This window comes from Schistocerca piceifrons, chromosome 8 (genome assembly GCF_021461385.2).
Source record: "Schistocerca piceifrons isolate TAMUIC-IGC-003096 chromosome 8, iqSchPice1.1, whole genome shotgun sequence".
Lineage (NCBI taxonomy): Eukaryota > Metazoa > Arthropoda > Insecta > Orthoptera > Acrididae > Schistocerca > Schistocerca piceifrons.
In genome coordinates, this window is record NC_060145.1 from 266,761,992 (window position 1) to 266,784,208 (window position 22,217).

The following is a 22,217-nucleotide window of genomic DNA, read 5'->3' on the forward strand; positions in this document are numbered from 1 at the left end:
GGATGCCGTAGTGCATCTCCTCTGCGGAAGGAAGGCCGTTCAAATCCAGGTCCGGCCAGCAAGGTCTGAATTTGCCGTTGTTTCTCTAAATCGCTTAAGGCGAATGCCAGGTTGGTTCCATTGAAACGGACATTGCCGATTTTCTTTCCCAGCCTTCCCCAACAGCAACTTGTGCTCTGTCCACATTGTTCGGGAGACGACTGAATTTTTTACTCGCCTTTTACGAGTTACACGTAATTAATTCTTTGGCTAATGTATTTATCGATTTCTGACGAATAGCATGGCGTTTGTTTTCTCGGCAACGGAAACGTTGGTTTGCTCGACAGCGGAATGTATGAGTAAAACCCAAGTGGAAAAAAAAAACATGATCAGTTGTTTGATACGTCTGTCGATGTCCGATTCACGCTACTTTTGAAATGACACTACAGAAATGTCATCATTTTTTATTGATCTTGAAACAGCTCATTTAGTTCTTCTCTAGAAATCTGGAACATCCGTTGTCATAGCCTCATGGGACGCATTGTGGGAATGTACACTGCCTGACAAAAATAGTGAAGCTTTCAGAAGTGGAGGCGAAAGCGAAATGAAACTTTATAGTTTAAGGGGGTATGTGATGTTAAAAAATGGTTCAAATGCCTCTGAGCACTATGGGACTTAACTGCAGTGGTCATCAGTCCCCTAGAACTTAGAACTACTTAAACCTAACTAATCTAAGGACATCACACACATCCATGCCCGAGGCAGGATTCGAACCTGCGACCTTTGCGGTAGCGCGGTGCCAGACTGTAGCGCCTAGAACCGCTCGGCCACTCCGGCCGGCTATGTGATGTTATTTCAGTGCTTACAACATGAGTGAAATCTACAAAGAAATTGACAGTACGAGGCCACCTGATGTTGCACTCCCTCTGCCTAGTTGGATGCACTGATTCGGTCGCGAAGGATGCCACTCCACGTGGGTGGAGTTGACGCCCGAAGTAGTTCCACACGTGTTCTATCAGTGACGTATCTGGGGACCGAGGTACCTGCGGAAGTACCTCAGTATCAGGCTGACAGTTCATAGAAACTAGGACAGTTGATATTTTTAAAAATTTCGGTGATCCAATATATTGATATTTAAAAAAATATCATTATCTGCTGTCGATATATCGAAGAAATATATATATATATAGGCGGAGAAAATATCTATGTATCTGCCTATAAAAATATCGGTTGCACATTGAAAATATATTGCCGGTTTTAGAGCTGGATATTCAAGTATTGATTTATTATTAGATATTCTGTAAATCAACCAGCTATCATTACTAGTAGATGATTTTTTTGTAGGGGTAAGCAACAGGGAGAGACGGGTAATATACAATTTGAGCAAATGCCAAGAGGGAGTAATAAGAGTGGAAGACCAAGAACGAAGTGCTCGGTTTAAAAAGGGTGTAAGACAAGTATGTAGTCTTTCGCCCCTACTGTTCAATCTGTACGTCAAAGAAGCAATGATGGAAATAAAAGAAATGTTCAGAAGTAGAATTAAAATTCATGGTGAAAGGATATCAGTGACACGATTCGCTTATGACATTGCTATCCTGAGAGAAAGCGCAGAAGAATTACATGATCTGTTGAATGGAATGAACACTCTAACGAATACAGAATATGGAAAGTGTAAATCGAAGAAAGGCGAAAGCAGCGATAAGTAGCAGAAATGAGAACAGCGAGAAACTTAACATTGGGATTGATGGTCACAAAGTAGATGAAGTTAAGGGATTCTGCTATCTAGGCAGCAATATAACCCATGACGGACGGAGCAAGGAGGACATCAAAAGCAGACTAGCTCTGGCCAAAGGGGCATTTCTGGCCCAGAAAAGTCTGCTAGTATCAAACATAGGCCTTAATTTGAGGAAGAAATTTCTGAGAATGTACGTCTGGAGTACAGCATTGTATGGTGATGAAACATGGTCTGTGGTAAAACCGGAACAGAAGAGAATTGAAGCATTTGAGATGTGGTGCTACAGAGGTATGTTGAAAATTAGGTGGACTGATAATATAAGGAAGGACGGGGTTCTGCGCAGAATCGGAGAGGAAAGGAATATATGGAAAACACCGAAAAAGAGAAGGAACAAGATGATAGGACACCTGTTAAGACATCAGGATACGACTTCCATGGTACTAGAGGGAGCTGTAGAGGGCAAAACACTGTAGGGGAAGACAGCAAATAATTGAGGACATAGGTTGCAAGTGCTACTCTGATGTGAAGAGATTGGCACAGGAGAGGAATTTGTGGCGGGCCGCATCAAATCAGTTTGATGACTCAAAAAAAGAGTAAATCATAGGGTAATCTCGTAGCGATTGTTAAAAGCGACTTTCGATTTTATTTGCTAGAGAAGAACATCAACAACATTTGGCTAGTAACCATAAGCGTGCGCTACAATTTTAATGATGTCCAACTTATTCTGCTAGATTGGCCTTGAGGAACAGAGAGTCGAATAGCGCGGTAAAGCATTGCGCGAAGAGCAGCCATTTTTTGCTGTTTGCGATGAACAGAAGAGCAATGAATAATAGAATCAGTCGTCGTTTATTTCTTAAATATATTAAAGTGAGCTTTACTGTCCTGTAACGTAATTTCCAAATCCAAAAATGAGAGAGTAAACCCAGAGTGGTGTTCTGTCGTACACTGAATCTTGGGATGCATTTTGTTAGTCTTGTTGAAGAAGTTGCAGCTGGGCAACGGTCCAGTTATACAAAAATATGATGTCACTGGTTTCTCATATGCACTACAGAGTGAAAAAATTATTATTAGTTTCGGTCTCTTGTTTGTTTTCAGTATCATAACTGATAATGAGCACGCAAGACCCCGAAATCGATCGTGATTTAGGTATTAAAAAGAAAGAAAGAACCTTGTGAATGAAGCGATATTTTCGACCTCTACTATAATTTCCAGTTGCAGATGTTCCTCCAGTAGGATTACTCCTGAAGAGATACGAGTATTTGCCACAAGAGGAGACTCATCATCAGCCACATGACATCAGCTGCCGGATAAAAGCTTTCTCCACACATCCCCATGCTTTACGGGCTTCAGCTGTGATTATGGATGAGTATTTTTAAATGCCATCCACCGGTTAGGAACTCTCGGTCATTTCGCATCTCCTGGGATCCACCAAAGTACTTCCTCGGTCCATCTGCGACCCATACCTTTAGCTACAAGCCTTACTACCTTAATGATCACAAGAATTGTACGTGCAGCTAAACTGAGACATGCGCCTGAAGGCAGGACGTAGACATGGGACAGGAGTGTGAATAAAGTATGCAGATTTGAGCTGAATATTTCAGTGCAGCCACGGGTTTTGGAACTACGCTTGACGCTGTAGCAGGTGATACGGCGAGCGGCGTAGCTAGTTCGCCGCTCATCGCTGCCATTACATGATTGCCGTCGAAGGGGGGACGTGTCTAATTCCTCTCATCCTGTCACTGATTTCGCTGTACACCATTAACAGTGACCACCGCCCGTCATCGAGGCTGCAAACTAAAACGACCTCGCTAGTCTCTCCTGACAATCGCTCAACGAGGCGATACCTCTGGAAAAAGGGTGGTACCTAACACATCAGTAGAAAGATAATGATCATAAGAGACAATAAACTGCATAAACTGCAGAATATTAATGACAAAAAGAAGGATACTAGTTTAACCTTCTCATTACCGAGGTTAGATTCTACGAGTGTATGGTTTGTATTGACGGTCAATGCATTGTCCTGAGAAAAAATGAGACTAAAATGCTATTTTTTTTTTAAAGAGTGGTGTGACTTACCAGAATTTTAGAACGTGTTGAAAAGTGAATACTATTTATGATATACCTGTATAGTAACTGAAATACGTGCAACACTCACTTTAAACTCGACACTGAACACCTAACAGTTATGAAAAGAATGCCGCTGGAATGTGGAAGTTTAAGTCATTGCTGAATGTAGTCCCGATGCTACATCGAAAAAAAATATACTGCTGTAATGTTGAGATGTAATAAACAGTCTCTCATTCGTTATTGTACAGAGACTGGTCCGAAAGTCCTGTCACCTGACCCCCCCCCCCCCCTCTCTCTCTCTCTCACACACACACACACACACACTATTTTGGTCATGGTGGTATGTGTTGATTTATTTATTCATTTCTAACTTGTCATAGCAGATGCGTGACAAACGTTGATACATTACGTTCCAACCTGTTTAGTGATAACATCAGTATGGCCACCATCATTGACGAGGCACAAACTGATGAGGGGACCAGGTCCTGTGTGAAATTTCCCAAAGCGTAGGCAGTGTGATTTCCTTTAATGCCTCCCTAACAGCTTGCTTCAGTTCGTCAATTGTCTAGTACATGTTGCTCATTTATTCCCCACAGGGAGTTGTAGCATGATGTCAGATCTGTACTCCTCGGAGGCCACTCGATCGGCGCTGGCAGATGCACTAATCCTCTCCCAAACCCCCTCTGGGCTAACACTTGAGCCAAGAATTCTCGGAGAGCGAAGTGGTGGGCAGAAGCTCCATCTTGTTGCAACCAACTGTCGCCAAAAATATTCAGCCTCAGGAGCTCTGCAATGAACCATTCAAGCAACATTTGCAAGTAGGTATGTTGATTCAGTGAACTGTCAAAGAAATAGGCTCTGGGATGTGCCTACTGGACACTGCAGCCCAGTTCATAGCATATGGGGGACTATTCTCAAACTCTTCACAATGATATGAGTTTTCCTTGGTTCAGAAAAAAATATGCCTTTTCCGACAAGATCGATAAATTGGTCTGAGAAGAAAACTTTGACCCTCTGTGGGAGCGTCACACACACACACACACACACACACACACACACACACACACACATCAAGCAATCTTGAGCAAGCTTCATGTTTTCGCCGCATGTCTTCATCACTCAACTCAGTTACAATATACACTCTTGATGTTCACAATTTCAGATAAATTTGAGAGTGTGAAATTAATAGCATCTGCTTATCAACATGTTTATACAACTACAGCTATTGTCGATAATAATAATAATAATATGCATAACTTATCTGACAAAAGAAAGAATTTTTTATGGAATTTTGTTCTTTTGTACATAATTAAGTACAGTTTAGAGCAAGATCGAAACTGTAAACTTTCGCAGCTCTCCGTTTCGCATTTTTGTGTAAGTGGGAGTTTTCATGGTTTTGCTTTTTTTCGGACAAATGTACAAGATCCCAACAGATTCATTAGTCCAGTTAGCTGTTCTCTTGTAGTACGCTTATTTGATTACGTCACTTTCTCAATCAACGAATCTGGTCTCGGAGGCCATAGTACATTTGCGGGTAACTTTTCTTGGTAATTTACTTTTCTGTTCCCAAAATGAGATTCTCAGCCTGCAGCGGAGTGAGCGCTGTCATGAAACTTCCGGACAGATTAGACCTGTGTGCCGGACCGAGACTTGAACTCGGGACCTTTGCCTTTCGCGGTCAAATGCCTACCCACTGAATTACCCAAGCACGTCTCAAGATACCTCCTCACAGATTTACTTTTCTGTTAGCATACACGAAAGCCGATCCCCGCACAGCAAACAACCGACTCCAGACACAAACTGCCGTTTTATGATGGAAATGATTAAACACGAGTAGTAACATCTATCAACATGACCACTTGACTAGAATACCAACGAAGCGCTGAGATCCGCAGCTCGTGGTCGTGCGGTAGCGTTCTCGCTTCCCGCGCCCGGGTTCCCGGGTTCGATTCCCGGCGGGGTCAGGGATTTTCTCTACCTCGTGATGACTGGGTGTTGTGTGCTGTCCTTAGGTTAGTTAGGTTTAAGTAGTTCTAAGTTCTAGGGGACTGATGACCATAGATGTTAACTCCCATAGTGCTCGGAGCCATTTGAACCATTTGAGATCCATAAGGGCCTAAAGCATGCAAGCACATCGTCGTCGATCCCACATTTAAGTGCATATCAGACAAACCAGTGAGACAGTTTTTCGTGAATTTTCATACATACAATGTGGGCTTACAGCACAGATGAACCTGAACCACCATAAGATCAACAGATTACAGAAGCATGAATAAATTCTAAAATCTCAGAATCTACTGTGATGTGCTTAAGGCCCTTATGGTTCTCAGCGCCTCATATGGATTACTGTATAATAAAGTTCAAAACTTAATATACTATAAATCATTTAGAAACCCACAAAATAGGTTTTTCTGTCAGTATAACTATAACATATACTGACGTCTGATCTAATTTCACCATATAGTGGGTGAACTGGCATATCTGAGGAATGTGCGGTGATAAAAGTCTACCACAATGTGCTGCCATATGGTGCTGCCACATGGTGGCACTGACGTAAACTTGCAGTTGTGCACATCATGAATCGTGCACGTTGTTTATCAAATCCGTATGTATTCGGCCCATACGGCAGTTACGTCACGCTAGATGCACATGCGCAAAAGATTCTTAAAATGTGGTCAACTGAAGGTGTGCTCGCGACTCTGATGGCAAGTTTCACAGAGTCTAGAGCAGAGGTAGCGCCGTAGATTTAAGTGCCATGTATTTACGTTACATTTAACAGCATTCAAAGAAAAATATCCATTAAATCCGTAAGGTGTAAAAACTTACGGTATTCACGTGCTCTTGTACTCTTATACAGTAGCAACCACTGCTCATTTAAGGATTTTGGCCTAACAGATTTTAATTCCAAATCTTTCTCCATGTGTGTCGGCACAGTCGCTTTGGGAATTTCAAGTGCAGCAGATCTTTTGATTTTATGGAAGATCTGATCGCCGAATCCGCCACTGCTGTACATGTTTCTTGTCGTGGTAATGGGCGACCGGTCCCTCTTCCCATCCAAAATGGATCAGGTTCTGAAGAGCTTCTGTTGCCATCGCATTATCGTTCGCTTTGGTGACGCTTATTTATGGAATCGTACCGCAAAATCCCGTTGCATATCTCTTTTGGTTTTCCTGGTGTGTGCACATTCATGACCCCATACACTTGCCAGAATACGTTCTTTCACGCTGTAGCTATTTGTGTCCGCCATCCAAAGGAGTGAAAAGATATATGGAGTATAAATACACATCATGGGCAAAAACGAGCGGTGGGGGGGGGGGGGGGGGGTGACAGGACTTTCGGACGTTACTGTAGAATATATTAGATATTAGCATAGTACAGCAATTTCTAAACATGTTATTGTCCAGAATTACTAAAAACAAACTGAAATTACCTTTATTTCTGGAAGACATGCTGACACCATGATAAACAGTTTTCTTTAAGATGGTGCTGCGACCCAGTGGAACATGCAGATAGGAAAGCCAGTGAAGCACTGAAAACACAAGAAGAGAAAGCATATGCTACAATCAGGCACGACGAGTTTGGATTCTTCCATGAATTCACAAAAAATATACGGTTTGGATGTATCATGTACTTTACTTAAGGACTGAGGAAGATAAGGACTGAATCATGGAAAGAGACTGAGAGTCAGCCTGTTAACTTCTGACACAGATTCTTCCGTAAGATTATTAAGCGAGCAATTTGTGGATAGTGTAGTCCCACATCCGTTATTACGTGATCCGTAATTCGTTTATAGCAGTAGTTTTCGCCATTGTACATTGCAGGGAGCATTATTATTTTATGAAAGCGCACTTCAGTTTTCTAATAAAAGAGTAAAGATAATCAAGCATCATACATAAGTAAAGGGGGCCTACACAGAGAGATCGTGGTATACCTGCTCTTTGTCAACCCGTAACACGTCCTTCTGCTCGGGTAATGATCGCAACGTATCATTACGCCACGAAGCACAGCGATGGAACTGTTCGTTCAGTACATCCTACGCATTCGTGCCTGATGTGCTAACAAAAATATCCGCCAATGATTGATAAATTGCAGATTGTGGAGATCGAGAGACAGCTAATGGCTCTTGATGTAAGTAGCGTCAAACAAAAGAGCGCCCTATTAAAAGTGCCTAAATCGGAATTCAGCTGGAGCAGGACCGCTTTTATTTACCCACAAATAAAGGAAGTAGCGCGTCGTTGTTACCAATACGAAGTACAGGATGTATCAAAAAGAATCACTCGATTTAAAGAAAATCGTGTTATGTTATTTGAGATATGTGCGTGAACAACGTACTGTTGGAAGAATGTGAGACTGGTTTTTTAACACTCCCCCACCCTATTACATCTCAACTGACGTGCAAAATCACTTGACTTGATCCCCGTAGAAACTCTGTGGGACGTGGAATAGCGGGTAAAACGAAGCCATCAGCATCTCCACAATCTGGTGGAATCGCGCGATCAAGTACTCAGCGAGTGGCTAACCTGTATGCGACGTACCTGCACAACCTTGTGGACTCACTTCCCAACCGAATACAGGCGGCTACCTACACCTACATCTACATCTGCATGGATTCTCGGCAAATCACATTTAAGTGCCTGGCAGAGGATTCATCGAACTACCTTCACTCTAATTCTCTATTATTACAATCTCGTACAGCGCGCGGAAGAAACGAAGAGCTGTATCTTTCCGTGCGAGCTCTAATTTCCCTTATGTTATTATGATGATCGTTTCTCCCTATGCAGATTGGGGTCAACAAAATATTTTCGCATTCGGAGGAGAAAGTTGGTGATTGAAATTTCGTGAGAAGATTCCGCTGCAACGAAAAACGTCTTTGTTTCAATGTTGTCCACACAAATTCTGTTTCATTTCAGTGACACTCTCTCCCATATTTCGCGGTAATAGAAAACGTGTTGCCCTTCTTTGAACTTTTCCGATGTCCTCCGTCAGTTCTGTGCGGATCCCACATCGTACAGCAATACTCGAGACGGACAAGCGTAGATGTGAACAGTCTCTTTAGTGGATCTGTTGCATTTTTTAAGCGTTCTTCCAATAAATCGCAGTCTTTGCTTTGATTTCTTCATACATTATCTATGTGATCGTTCCACTTTACGTTACTCGCAGTTGCAAGCCCTAAGTATTTAGTTGGAATTACAGTCTTTAGATTTGTGTATTCATCGTGTAACCGAAATTTAACGGATTGCTTTTAGTAGTCAGGTGAATGATTTCACACTTTTCTCACCAAACAGATACCTTGTCTAAATCATTCTGCTGTTGGTTTTGATCATCTGATAACTTTAATAGACGGTAAATGACAGCATCATCTGCAAAAAATGTAAGAGGGTTGTTCCGACTGTCTCCTAAAATGTGTATGTAGATCAGGAACACCATAGGGCACTTCGCTGGGGAGTGCCAGATATTACTTCTGTTTTACTCGATGACTTTCCGTCATTTATTATGAACTGTGGCCTTTGTGACAGTGAATCACGAATCCACTCACACAAGGGGACGATACTTCATAGGCACCGAATTTGATTGGAAGACTCTTGTGAGGAACAATGTCAAAAGGCTTCTGGAAATCTTGTATTATGGTATCAGTTTGACAAACCCTATCTACAGCACTCACAACTTCTTGGGAACGAAGAGCGACAGTTAAACCTTTACGATTACTCGTCGTAAGTCTTGTGAAATGATCATGCTGGCATTCGTCTGAAATGAGTTAGGGGAACCATTAACTCTGAAGCCAGGCGAATCCCGCTTCTTCCCACCGCAAATCTAGTGCCTTACTACTGCTGCACGTGACTTGGTACGTCATTGGTTTGACTTAACGTTTCACAACCACGTGACGGATGATCCACACCCCTTCTGGTCCGACTCGCACAGAATTTTGTTCATTACCGATCACATTGGTCAATATCACAGTATATACCGTGTCCACATTTTCTTCACTATCGTCACTGACGAAATTAAACAGCATACTAAGATTCATAAATCGTTGGGCCGCCATATTTTCGTCAAGAGATCATTCCGGGAGGAACTGCAGCAGCGAAACAAGCTATAAACGGGGTTTTCACGGCCTAGTAATCTCCTCAGTTCTATTATTTCGATAACAGTTAGTAAAAGTGAATGTTTACGTTATAGCCAGGAATAACATCGTTCTACGGTTTATTGACAGAACACTGATACAGTAGAATACTGTTACCAAGCGCCAAGTTGTAGATGAACACTTTATGGATATTATGTAAACATATGGTGGCTATAACATTGTCGAGGAAGTGAACGTGAAATACAGAACTGCTGTGGAAATCACAAGTCCGTTGACATACTAAGCCTAGTGAGCGTTGAAGTCCAAGTTCCAGTATATCTTTCGGATTCGAAGACCAGTGCGCAGCCGAATCAACGTCAATCAGCAGATCCGCCGCAGCGTAGCACTTCCTAGTTGTGGAGTAGAACATAGCACGATGAGAACTGGCTTGTATACGTCTGTAGCTGTGTTAAATAAGGCATCATCTTCACCATCACGCCTAATCCAGCGGCGCGGAAGTTCGTCGTTCAGGTACGGCGAATATCGGTACTCAAGTAAGGTGGTGCCCCAACTTTTTGGAAGACGAAATTCTCGAAATCAGAAGTCAATTGTGGAAACAGACACAACTGCAACATATCAAGGCAGGAGGTACGCATCACGGAAGAAAAACGGCCCTTACAGCTTCGTCTGTGACACTGCATAGAAAACATTAATCTTCGCCGAAACTCGTTCATTCGCCGCAGTTTCATGAGGATTTTCGGTGCCCCACACTCTCAAACTGTGGCGATTAAACTTTCCAGATAAATGGAACGCAGCTTTGTCGCTGAATACTAGGTTGAATATGAAATGTTCATCCTTATGTGCTTACTGCATTGTGATGCAGAATTGAAGACGCCAGCCATAATCTTCCGGATGTAATTGTTGCACGAGCTGCAAGAAACGTAATCGCCGTTGCAAAATCTTCCATACGGTTCGATATGGTATTCCAAGTTCGTGGCTTGTGCGGACCGTTGACTTTTTTGCACTGCATACGAAACTTTCCCTCACCCTCCCCACGGCTGCATCTGGCATGCTTGGTTGACCGTTACTTTTCTGTTTACAGAGACAACCAGTGTCCCTAAACTGTAGATACCAACATACAATGTTTTGTTTAGATGGCGGTACTTTCCCATGTTTCCTTCTGCATGTATTCTGTACTGATGTAACAGATAAACAAGTCGTGTATTCCAACACACAAAAACTCTTTTCTTGCATTGTTTCTGTTTAATCAAGGCATTGCGATGGTAACGCTAACCGGTGGGTACTGTGCGAACTCGGTGAGCTTGCGGTTCTGTTCATGCACCAGTCGCATTTGTATATGTAATTCTTTGGAAAACATAGAACTTTGAAAACGAATGACTCATGTATCGTAGCCCTGCATAATTCATAATCAGTAATAAGATGTATGAATGCAAGTTGTCTGTTCTTTCGGACATGTCCAAAAGAACAGACACCACGCAGCTATGATGTACACTGAAGCGCCAAAGAAACTGGTATAGGCATGCGTATTCAAATACAGAGACATGTAAACAGGCAGGATACGGCGCTGCAGTCGGCAACGCCTATATAAGACAACAAGTGTCTGGCGCAGTTGCTAGATCGGTTACTGCTGCTACAATGGCAGATTATCAAGATCTAAGTGAGTTTGAACGTGGTGTTACAGTCGGCGCACGAACGATGGGACACAGAATCTCCGAGGTAGCGATAAAGTAGAGATTTTTCCGTACGACCATTTCACGAGTGTACCATGAATATCAGGGATCCGGTGAAACATCAAATCTCTGACATCGCTGCGGCCGGAAAAAGATCCTGCAAGAAAGGGTTCAAAAATGGTTCAAATGGCTCTGAGCACTATGGGACTTAACATCTGAGATCATCAGTCCCCTAGAACTTAGAACTACTTAAACCTAACTAACCTAGGGACATCACACACATCAATGCCCGAGGCAGGATTCGAACCTGCGACCGTTGCGGTCACGCGGTTCCAGACTGAAGCGCCTAGAACCGCTCGGCCACACAGCCGGCCTGCAAGAAAGGGACAAACGACGCCTGAAGAGAATCGTTCAACGTGACAGAAGTGCAACCTTCCGCAAATTGCTGCAGATTTCACTGCTGGGCCATCAACAAGAGTCAGCGTACGAACCATTCAACGAAACATTATCGCCGTGGGATTTCGGAGCCGAAGGCCCACTCGTGTACCCTTGATGACTGCACGATACAAAGCTTTACGCCTCGCCTGGGCCCGTCAACACCGACATCGGACTGTTGATGACTGGAAACATGTTGCCTGGTCGGACGAGTCTCGTTTCAAATTGTATCGAGCGGATGGACTGTACAGGCATGGAGACAAAATACATCTTGTTACAACTCGGACAGGTGACACGTCCGTAAGCAACCTGTCTGATTGTGCAGGACAATGCGACACCCCACACGTCCAGAATTGCTACAGAGTGGCTCCAGGAACTCTCTTCTGAGTTGAAACACTATCGCTGGCCACCATATTCCCCAGACATGAACATCATTGAGCATATCTGGGATGCCTTGCAACGTGCTGTTGAGAAGAGATCTCCAACCCCTAGAACTCTTACGGATTTATGGACAGCCCTGCAGGATTCATGGTGTCAAATCCCTCCAGCATTACTTCATACATTAGTCGAGTCCATGTCACGTCGTGTTGCGGCACTTCTGCGTGCTCGCGGGGGCCCTACTCGATATTAGGCAGGTGTACCAGATTCTTTGGCTCTTCGGCGTATATTATGTAAACTGATGATGGAGAGGGGGAGGAAGGACTTGATGAGGAATCGGCGGCGACGAGTGAAAAAGTGTTCCGGACCGAGACTCGAACGCCATCTGGACACAGTGTTTATCGCAAATGCGCTCTCCGGGCCACACAGAGGCCCATCTAACCCCACTTATGCGCAGTCCCCGTCCATGTCGCCCATGCTCGCTAACTTCAGATTCCCCCGGAGATCGAACGTTGATGGGCAACCGTACTGGGGGTTGTGGATTCATTCCCCATCAACTCGAAATCAGTTATACGAAAGCGTGGTCTGTTAACGCAACTGCCTAGTAAGCAGAAGATCCTCGGTTCGAGTCCTGATCCGTCACACATTTTACTCATCGCCACTGATTCCGCATAAAGTGCCAACGCAGCTGTTATCGTCAGTTCCTTCGCTTTCCTTTCTCGCCCCTCCACCTTCAGGTTGCATAACGGTAAAACAGTTCACACAGAAAAAAGCTAGGCTGTCACTCGTAGGGGGCAGGAGCGTGGTAACAGGAACGCAGAGAGAGCTAATTACATTTCTCAGTGCAGCCAAGAATACGGCACAGAAAGAGGACACGTGTTAAGCAACTTCCTCAATTCAGACATGACAGATAGAAGAGTCCCGCTAATTAAAGGAGTTTATTACGATGCAGGCAAATATGGTCCAAGGACGACGAAATTAAGCCACCCTGCGGTCGCAGTCAAAGCAGTAGGCAACTGCGTCTCCTAGGAAGGCAATGTCACTTCTACGTCTGTGCGTAATCTGACAGCAGTGTACATGTTTCACTACTGTGGGATGTTGCCTCATGTAAGGACATTCACTATACCAACTGGTTCAAAAAAAAAAAAATGGCTATGAGCACTTAACTTCTGAGGTCATCAGTCCACTAGAACTTAGAACTACTTAAACCTAACTAACCTAAGGATATCACACACACCCATTCCCGAGGCAGGATTCGAACATGCGACCGTAGCAATCGCACGGTTTCAGACTATAGCGCCTAACCGCTCGGCCACCCGGGCCGGCCCAATTGGTTCCTCCTGTTTTTTATTTTCATTTAGTCACCTGAAATGTCAAGGGAAAAGATGACAGTATATTTAAAGACCGTCTTTGCTACTATGAAATGATAGTTCTTTCATAGAAACTTCATTCGAGAGAGAGCTCGAGAAAAAGGGTACTGTCCTTCTGAGCGGCGACATTGCTTGATTTTCTATCATTTGTGGCTGACTCTTCGTAATACCAGTTTACGACTCATTAAAAGCAATGTCTGTGTTTAAACTTCAAACAACCATAACTAAATGGGACTTTTTAAAAGAAAAGTGACAACATGCATTGACGTCAGTTTTCTTTTAAAGAGATTTGACGTTCCTGATTGAAGAAACATTTCGAGTTAATTCGTCATTGTTCGTAAAGAAACTGCCGACATGCCAAGTAAGTTTTTATTTTTTTAGGGAACAAAATTACAGGGTGTCCCATAAAGAATGACCAGATTTTAGCTTGCAATAATATTGAGACAAATGTCATTAGGTAACTGAAACAGCGCTAGATGGAATCATAATGGTCTAGAGTTTCAGAAAAAATCCGCTAGATGTCGCTACGAGCTCTGACCTCAACGTTGGATAGGGCGTACAGGACCGCGAGAGCAGGCTTTACACTCTTGGCCTCCTAGGTCCCCTGACTTAACACCATGTGATTTCTTCCTGTGGGGATATGTTAAACAATATGTTAACGTTCCTCCCTTACGTCGTGACACTGATGAACTAAAAAGCAGAATATCAGCTGCTGTAGCTTCAATGACAGAAGACACCTTACGCTAAGTTTGGGATGAATTCGGCTATCGGCTAGATGTCGTCCGTGCAGCCAATGGAGGATATATTGAACACTTAGGATGGATTTTTATAAACTTCTGTCTTTTCTCAGTAATTTAGTATGCAATTTGTTGGTGTTAAGCCCATCTTCCTGATAAATAATTCTACTAAAAATCGGGTCATTCTTTTTGGGACACCCTGTATTGTGACTAGCCGAGTGGAGCGCTGCGGTTGACTAAAAAACTGGTTTTGAAAATAGCGGTTTTACCTGCTACCTTATAGAACTAATGTCCACATTCAGACCGCGAAGGCTTGCAGGTATCTGTAATCATTGAATTATCTCCGGATGAATGTGAGATGTGATCTTCGTGGGTGTAACTCGCGATCTAAAGAAAAGTAGGCACTATATGTTCTCTTAAATATGTACCGCTGGCTGAATAGCCAGGTTATTCCACATTAAGAAGCACGTATCGTTGCAGCCTGTGGAGCGCAAGCCGTCCAGCAGTTGATCAAACGCCAGACTGGAAGTCTGACGCACTGCCTTCAGTCTCGTCATTTTTTCCTAGTCTTCTCAAAACGTTTGTATCGCTACAGTGAATTATGTTTTTAAGCAACAATAGTAATAATAATAAAAATAGTAATAATGACAATGTTAATCACAGGGTCACATTCGTGGATGTATATATTAAGAAATTGTGATGAAATGAACATTCATTCACCTACAACGTGCGACAATGAAGTAATGAGACGGATGTGAAAAAAATGTTGCTTACCGTTTTAGCCAATTTTAGTGTTGACTCCTTCAAAGTAGTTTCCTTCTGATTGCATACACTTTTTCCAGCGCTTCTGCCTTTGATGCTAACATTTCTAGAACTCATCTTCTGTAATATCCTCCAAGACCCTCGTGACAGCTTTTTGGATATCTTGTGTTGTTTGTAAATGGTGTTCCTTGACCGCCATTTTGACTCTTGGAAATAGAAAAATGTCGTACGGAGCGATATCTGGAGAATAAGGTGACTGTGGTAGTACTGAAATTTGTTTTGAGATCAAAAATTGCTGTACTGACAGAGCAGTATGGGATGCAGAATCCGACTATCAGCAATGTTGGCACGGACATGAAGGACTCTTTTACAAAGTCTTTCTAAAATCTCTTTGTAGTAATATTGGTTAACTGTTTGCCCAGGAGGCACCCACTCTTTATGAACAATTTCCTTGGAATCAAAGAAGCACACAAGCATGCATTTCACTTTTGACTTTGACATGCGAGCTTTTTTTGGTCTGGGTGATCCCTTTGAGCACCATTGCGAACTTTGGCGTTTTGTCTGTGGATGGTACTGAAAAAACCATCTTTCATCACCAGTGATAACACAGCTTAACAATTCTGGATAGATTTCCGTTTGCTCTAACAGATCGGTTGCCACATTTCCGTGACGAGAGACACAAATATGTGTTAACTTATTACAGCACAACTCACATCTGAGCAGTTGCATCAATGTGCCGCTTGGACTAGAAGCAGCTTGTAGACCAACATCAAAGATATTGTGCCTTCACAAGCCTGCAGGGTTGCCACATCTTGCAAAGAAAATCAGTCTCAGTACTTTATTGTCGCACCTCGTATACATTCACGTGCGTTTTCAAAAGTTGTCAGAGTGAAATCATCAAATTAATACACTGTCAAGTCATATTAATGTGACAACCTATCAAAAGCCTGAATAACCACCTATCGCAGCACGGACAGTTGTGAGACGTGCAGAATAGAGTGAATTATGTTCTGGAAGGTACCTACAGGGCTGTGGAGTCATCCCAGTTTCAGTGCCATGGCCAATTGCTCTAGGTTTCTCGAATGAGGATCTGTGGCGCGTACAGTCCGATTGAGGTGGTCCCACAGATTCTCGATTGGGTTTAAATCCGGGGAGTTTGGTGGCCAGAGGATTGCGCTAAACTCTTTGAACCATGCATACACTGCGATCTTTGTGACACGTTGCACTGCCCAACCGGTAGATGCTGCCCTGTCGAGGAAAAACAATAACTATATATTGGGGTGGTTGGACTTGGTTCTCAAGGATGGATGCCTAGTTGTGTTGATTCATTGTGCTTCCCAGAATGACGAGATCACCCAGGGAATGCCACGAAAATATTCCTCAAATCATAACGCTCCCTCGCCCGGCCTGGATCCTTGCGACGATTGTTGCACGGTGTTGGTTTACTGACGTTTCAGGCCGTACATGCTAACGGCCATCTGCCTGATACATCCTAAAACGTCATTCACCTGCTAAGGACACCTGTCGCCATTCACTGGGCTTCTAGTTGCCGTATTGGCGTGCAAATTCCAGCCTTCGTCGCCCATGAACAGCAGTCAGCATGGATGCATGAACCAAGCGCCTCCTTCGAGGCCCATAAGCAGCAACGTTCGCTGAAGGGTCGTTGATGACGATCATGATGATGATGTTTGATTTTTGTGGGAACTAACGGTTGTTGAAGACGCACTGCTTGTAGTCCCTTGGTTCTTCTGGGTGATACACTACAGTTGCCTCTGCGCCGGCTTTGAACAACGCCATTTTGCTTTGGACGGTATATGTACTTTAACCATGGTAGCAAGGGAACAGTTTCAAGCTTAGCCGTTTCGGAAGTGCTTACACCCTTGGCCCGAAAACCAATGATCATGCTCTTTTGGATGTCAGATAAATCACTCTGTTTCGGCATCACGACAGCGACACACGTCTATGAGTGGTTATTGCACGTTGCATCGGGCGCGGAGGGGGCGAGCTTTAAGCCCTGGTATGTACAGTTTGTTAACAACGTCCAGAACGAGAGCTTCCTTGTTCTGGGTCGACTGAAGCCTGTGAAAGTTGGTCGGGTTCGATCCACGAGTGTTTTGTGTCCGGCAGCCGTCAAAATTGTCGCACAATGTCCAACCAATAGCAATACGTGTACACTAGCGCCAGAACTGGATTGTCCAGGTGTTGAGCTTCGGTAGGCGGATCATGCTTCCTCCGCTTCCTATACCCCGCTGAAACTACTTTCAGGACGTCAACAAACTAAATGTGTGCAGTCACTTAACTGCCATAATTTAGAAACGTAGCTCTACACAACTAAGAAAAACTAAAAACTTGTTAAATTATCTGAGGGAAAGAATATGCTAGATCGATGCTGTTGTCATTAAGATATTTCCATTACCGTTACAAGAACTTCAAATACGTGACATTTCACGAGGAAAATACTGTAACTGTTACAATCTGTTCAGTGTGTCCCTATGCATGGTTTATTTATCAGAAATGATTTACGTAATGAGGCATTATGGTTCGGTTAAGAACGAAGCACTGCAAAATTAGCACAGACCTGGGACAGCCACAATGGTACTTCTTTCAGCGGCAGGTATCGAACTGAGAAAGAGATCAATTATGATTAGGTTGCACCAGATAAAAATAACTTGGCACATAGGAAACGATCTTCAAAATTAGCTAACAATCGCGCCTGTACTATCCTTCAGTTCATAATTGGCGCCATATATTGTCTACGATATTAGAAAACTGAAATTTGACTGCTATCTTTCGGGCCTACAACAACAATTATAGGTATTTCTAAACAAATATATCGATTCTGTTGTCATTAAGATATTTCCATTACCGTTACAAGAACTTCAAAGTGAACAACAGATATGCCAAGCGCTAATATTTATGAGTTATACGTATTTTGCTACAGAATTTTGTAGTGAAGTTATTACCTTACTACACCTGCAGCAAAACTTGAAATGAAATCATCCCTAGAAACTACCACTAAACAATTGACGCTGACGTCGCCCTGCTGTCAATAAGGCATTTTTGTTTTGCCTTCGAGATGTCGTCGTAATAACATGTAAAATCGCTCAGGCTAGGGGAAACAAATTACCGGTACCAGGATTTGTCATTAGGGTGCACCCTTTGCATTAGATTAATCGAAGCAAAAAAGTCAAAATTAGAGAATAGCTCATGTTTATCGAAATCTGAATCAACATTGTTTATGTTTTGTATAGCCTGCTGTATAAGTTAGGGCCTACTTATTTTGTAAATGATCTAATTGAACATGTGAGCCTCTAAAAATCTGTTATATTACATTTTTTTATTACCTTTTACTACCATTTCGTCATTCACCAGCCATAGCTGGACAGATAATGTTAATTTTACAGTAACATTACCACATTAAAATTAATAAAAAAAACTGCAATTTAAACTATGATACTAAAGAGAGTACTGTAAAACATATACAGGCCTATAAGAAGTAGATTATAATATTAAGACAATCATGTGGTAAAATAGCAGAGTTGTTGCTGTTTTCCTTGGCACTGAATTGCAGCTCAGTTAGACTCTGTTCTATCACCACAGAAGTATTTTTCTTTACTGTACAAAGGATGCTCTTTTAGTATACACGAAATTTTAGTTCTAAATTGTTTGAGCTGTAATTACTGAATATCCTTAGGTAGAGTATTAAATAACTTTAGGGCCATCATTGGGAAGCTGTTCTGTGTCTTTTAATTGACATCATGGCCTATCTAGGCCCTATACTGTATTTGTAGCAAGTGCTGTATTGGGGTCTCTTGATTTGTTTCTGTGTGAACAAGGCAGTTGAAAATATATTGACTGAAAATAGATGGAACTCCTAATCTGGAAATAATTAGTTTGGAATGGTCAGTTTTTTTTTTCAAGGTAATGATCCTTGTTGCTTTCTTTTGTATCAGAAGCACATTCTTGCAGCCTGCAGAATGACCTGCAGTAACAGCCTGTAGCTGATATGACTGTGGAATACTGTTAATAGGTACGGTACTAGTGTGGTATAAAACTTTTTATTTTCCTCAAGAACTACAGGACCTGTGAGACTTTGGAATATAGGCCTACATGTTTAGTGTATAGGTTAACTTGGTATGAATGAAAAAGGCCAGAAGCTTAACACCTGCTGTGTCACCCAGTGCTCTAGTATCATTCCCCACTTTTTAGAATAAAGTTGTGTCATCTGCAAACTGCAAGTTATGCCCATTGGATACATATAATTAAAAAACAACAAGGGCCCTATTACGGACTCCTGTAGCTTGCCATGTATTAACTTCATTTCAACTGATTCTGCTCTGATTCTGCTCCTTGAACTGATACAGTGTGTAGTCTGTTATTTAGGTAGGCTTTGATAATTTGTAGAACAACAGCCACAGTACCATGTGATGTTAGCTTGCTGAGACTGGCCTTATGTGTGATACAATTAAATGCCTTACTAAGGTCACAGAGTACCAATGCTATCGACTACCTGTCTTCAAAACCCTGACTGTTATTTGTAACTAAGTCAAGTACTGCTGTTGTAGTTGACTTGCCTTTCCAAAAGCCATGCTGTGTATCATAAAAGAGGTTATTTCCTTCAAAATAAATTAATAGCTGATCTTTCATTATGTCTTCCATCACCTTGGCTAGCACTGGTGTTATAGATATAGGATAGATATAGGTCTGTAGCTTGATGTAGTTTACCTTTTCTGTAAACTGGTACTGTGTGTGCTACTTTATGGAAGTCTGGAAATTCCATGGCAGAGAGGCATTTATTTATTACTGCTGGCCATGGGTGAGCTATTATGCAAACTACAGTTGTCAATATAGTTCAGGACATGCCGTAAATAGCAGGGGTCCCTGAGTATTTGTTGTCTTTTACTATTTTTATTATGTCTTTTGGATACACACTCATCCACATTACAATGCTAAATTTATTTCCAAATTTCATAGCAACTACAGGATCTGTTCTGAAGTTATGAATTTCACCTGCTGTGCTTTTTACTGTGTTTATAAAATATTCATTAAATTCATCTGGACTGCAAGAATTAGAGCAAGAGGTGGACGTTTGCCTATATTCATTAATCAGATCCAATGTTGCATTGCAAGGATTGTGAGCTTATTCAATAAACCCACCATTGCTTTCCTTCTTTGCTTTCTTTACTTCTTTTCTGTACTTCCTTTCAGCCTGTAGGTAATTGCAGTATAGTCTGTCCTTGATGCCAATATCTTCAGTGTATTTGACTTTTTCATTAGGTGTTGAACTATGCATTTTATTTTAGCTGATCTAAAGGTACACCAGCTCTTTCATTTGACAGTTTTGTGTGTGTATTTTGATTTGGAAATTGGATGTCTCGTGGGTTTTAGTGGAAAATTTTCATCAGATCTGACTTTAAGAATCTGGAACATGGAACTGAATGTATTATTTGGTGCCAGTTCTTCACACATTTGATGCCGGTCTTCAGAAGACACCGCAGTTTTCAAATCATCTAAATTTTTATTTGTAATAACCCTACTTCTGAAAACGTAATTTGGATGCCAGCTGGGAATTTGTTGAGTACTTACTGAGTTTGTCCATAGCTTCATGATTACTGCACTGTGACCAGCAAGCATAGGGTTGACCACACTTTCTCTGTAGTCCCAACTGTTTAGGTTTGTAACAACTGTATCAAGACAGACATCTCCTCTTGGTGGTAGATAACTTGCCACAAATAGTCCATAGCTTCATATTAAGTTCATAAAAATCCTCTCTTTGTTACTGCCATCACCAGTATGGATGTTGAAGTCTCCACACAAGGCAATTTTTGCTCCTAGGTGCACTAAATGAGACAGACAGCTTTCCAGTTTGTTGGTGAAGTTTTCAAAATTGCCATTTGGGGAACAGTGCTCAGAAACAATGACACTTGCAATTTTAGAGTGTAGAAACTGTAAAGACAACTGCAGAATTCTATGTCAAAACTTTCCGAGTGGTTTAACAAAAGCAAAATAGGTTGCAGTAAGTGTACAAGCAGAAAATAAGCTAGCTATATGTTTCAAATTTAATAATTTATTTCATCCATATGATCAAAACTGTTTACAAAGAAAGGCTGAAAAACTTAATTATGGAAAATATGTTACAAATTTCAGGGATCTGTGGGTTCAGCAGCACTTGAAATGGGATAAATATGTATGCACCTTGTCAAAGAATCTATGTGTGCTATGGTATGGGTATTGCGTGTTAGTTTATTAAAAATAAACAGTTATGCAGGCATAGACCAACATTCATTACTTCACATTCAAGTTGTCATGACAGAAAAAGGGGTGCACCATACTGTGACTAAATTTTTTGATAACTTACCCTGTGATATAAAATATCTGACAGACAGCAAAGTGAAATTTGAAAACAAACAGAAAAAGATTTTCCTTGACAACTCCTTCTATTCTGTAGAAGAATTTCTATTACTGTAATGTATAAAAGTTGGTGGGTTGCAATTACTGACATCTGGATGTTTAATAATAATAATAATAAAACTTATAAATGTTCAGCATGTGGCCATATTTACAAATAAATTTGCAGTGCAAATGTAAAATGACTCATTCCACATAATAAAGGTTCATCAAGAAAATGATCCATGGAACATGAAATTAACTAACATACTATGCACAGTTCCATTCACTGTTTCACTATGAAGTCATTTTCTGTGAAAACTTGTTACATTATGCCCTATTAATCTGTCCAGTATTATCTGTACAGTCTATGCTGTATAATAGTATTAGATCAACAAATATAAAATACAAGTACTTAGACAATATGCACAGTAAAAATTGTGATTTCAGTCATGTAATATGTATAAATCACATGCATTTATTCTCGGTTTACATTTTATCATATGCTATTTATTTACACATAAGTAACTGACTAAGCACTACTACTTAAGAGGTCTTGTATTGTGTAGCAGGAAGAGCAAGGAAGAAATAATTACAGTGTTGTCACCTGTCTGC

The 22,217-nt window shown here is 41.7% G+C and overlaps 1 protein-coding gene across 1 annotated transcript in view; it reads left to right on the forward strand.

Moving 5' to 3' along the window:
• LOC124711226 (protein I'm not dead yet-like) overlaps positions 1-22,217 on the forward strand; it is a 258,445-nt gene that overhangs the window by 170,908 nt on the left and 65,320 nt on the right. The gene's annotated exons all lie outside the window — the stretch shown is intronic.